Source organism: Pteropus vampyrus, unplaced genomic scaffold, assembly GCF_000151845.1.
Source record: "Pteropus vampyrus isolate Shadow unplaced genomic scaffold, Pvam_2.0 Scaffold86, whole genome shotgun sequence".
Classification (NCBI taxonomy): Eukaryota; Metazoa; Chordata; class Mammalia; order Chiroptera; family Pteropodidae; genus Pteropus; species Pteropus vampyrus.
In genome coordinates this window covers 5,304,559-5,306,963 of record NW_011888867.1, presented here as the reverse complement: position 1 = coordinate 5,306,963, position 2,405 = coordinate 5,304,559, and the positions used below count along the sequence as shown (strand labels likewise).

Genomic DNA, 2,405 nt, shown 5'->3' with positions numbered 1-2,405 from the left:
ATTCATTCATTCATTCATTCATTCATTTTACGCCTACAGCACCTGGTCTTCCTAGGCGGTCTCCCATCCAAGAACTAACCAGGCCCGACCCTGCTTAGCTTCCGAGATCAGACAGGATGGGGCTTGTTAAGGGTGGCATGGCCGTGGACCCAGATAGTTTTTTAGTGCCCCTGTGGTCCATGCCCCGTTCTCGAGTGCTCAGGAGGTGGATGTGAAGTAGATAGCAAAGTCCACCCTCTTGGTACCTAGGCTTGTCTACCATGTAAATACTGGTGGCTCCCCAGTCCCCTGGCCAGTGCATCTCTCCTGCCTGCGGCCTGGACTCTCACCTCCAGTTGCCCCCGCATGTGGGCAGCGAGAGCGTGTGGCTCCGCAGCATGCTGTACGCACACACGCAGCTCTGCTTTGGGTCATCGGAGCACCCCTAAAACTCTATGGCTCAGTTCTCATCAGCTCTATTGAGAGCGTGTTTCTGTTGGGGACTGAGTGAAGGATGTAGATGCATCCATTCTCTGAGAGAGGGATTTTTTGTGTTGGGGACCTCTGAAAAATCTTACGAAAACCAGAGACCCTCATGACCCTCAGGTTTTGAGCTCCTGCCCGAGGTACTCTAAAATCCCTCCCTAAATCAAGCCACACCAGCAGAGGTGATGTGTGATCACCTTGTTTGGACCACTCTAAAATTGCTTTCTCTGAATTGTATTTTGGCATTAAGCATCTTCTGGTTTTGAGTGTGTGATATGGGTGTCAGTCACATACTGTGTTGATATACGTGTGTAATGTGTACTAATCTCCCTTCTGGCTTTATCTTATTTTTTCTGTCATCATTGTACTGTCTTAATTTCCTTATCTATTTGATTTTAATTTAATATTTTAAGTATTAAAATAAGTAAAATATATTTTATATATTTTTGTATTAATCACTTTAAATTCTTGCTAGAACAACAAAATAATAACCACAAATAAAACAAAATTACCTGCCTGTGGGGCATTTCTGTTTGGGTATTCTTACAGGCATCTCATAGTCAGTAGTCTATAACTCCTCTTCTTAAAATCTCCTTCCTCCGTATTCTCAATTTGAGGAAATTTTACCATCCACTTAGATATCCTGGCTTGAAGTCTAGACTCTCCACTCTTCCTCACATGTCACTTCCAAATAATGACCGCTTTCTGTTGATTATACACCTTAAATAGCCCCGGGACTCTCCTTTCCACAGCCCCCACTGCCCAGGCTTGCTTTGTCTCGCCTCAGTCCATTCTCCACATAGTAGCTAGACTGATTCGTTGTAAATCTGACTCAGTAACTCCCCCGCTTAAATCCTTCAAAGTCTCTTCCTTGCTTTCATGAAAAAGTTCAGCTTCTTCAGATGGTATTCAAAGCCCATCCTGAGCTTGTCCCAGCATGCCTTTCCTGCCTTGTTCTTGCCGTGGCCACACACACTCGCCTTAGCAAACGACTCAGAATCCCCTAAACACCGTGTATTCTCACAAAACCTCCCCACTTGGCCGGTGCCCCTCTGTCCCTTCACCTGGCTAACCCCTACATGTCCTGAAGTAGAAACTCAACTGTCAGAGAACATGCACAGTGTGAGAATTTGCATGTTGCTCGATTTTCAAAATTACCCTCTCAGATGATTCGATTGTGCCATTACTCTAGTTGGTGCAAGTGAATTTGAGTCCGGGAAACCAATAGTGAAAAGAGCGAGGGGATTCTCTGTGCACAATCAAATAGTGCTGATAGTCTCTGGGGAATTGAAGTATTTATAAACGCAGTAGGCGGTAGAACAGTTTATCGAGCTTACGCAAATGATGGAATTTATGTTGAGGATGCAGGGGTCCTCCTTCTGAGCCCAGGGATGGAAAGATAGCTGGGTCACAGGAAGAGAATCGAACCCAGAATCCGAGTGCTGCCAGGGCTTCCTGTGTCTTGGGTTTCTGCTTCATAGTCACCCCCTCACACATTTGCCATGACCTCGCTTCTTTCTCGCTTCCTGTGCTCATGTGGCAGCCCTGGCTCCGGCAGCTCCATGCCTGCTATGTGTACCTGAACACAGCTGGAGAAAACCCAGCGCATGCTGGCGGGTCTCAAGTTTTCCTCAGCTTTTTATTCTGAAAATTTCCAAATCTGCAGAAAGGTTGAATGAATCACCTGGAATCTTCACTGGTCCCCAACCTTTTTAGCACCAGGGACCGGTGCTCCTGTGAGAATCTAATGCCTGAGGATCTGAGATGGAGCCGAGGCGGTGATGCTGGCGCTGGGGAGCAGCTGCAGATACAGATGAAGCTTCGCTCGCTTGCCCGCCTCTCACCTTCTGCTGTGCAGCCCGGTTCCTAACAGTCACTGACCAGTATCGGTCCGCGGCATTGCCTTTTTGCCGCATTCTTTCTGTGTGTGTGTGTGTGTG

The 2,405-nt window shown here is 47.1% G+C and overlaps 1 protein-coding gene and 1 pseudogene across 1 annotated transcript in view; one reads left to right on the top strand and one right to left on the bottom strand.

The window, feature by feature from the left end:
- Positions 1 to 2,405, top strand: part of UBE4B (ubiquitination factor E4B) — a 113,725-nt gene that overhangs the window by 20,551 nt on the left and 90,769 nt on the right. The window lies entirely within an intron of this gene.
- Positions 31 to 149, bottom strand: LOC111742132 (annotated as a pseudogene).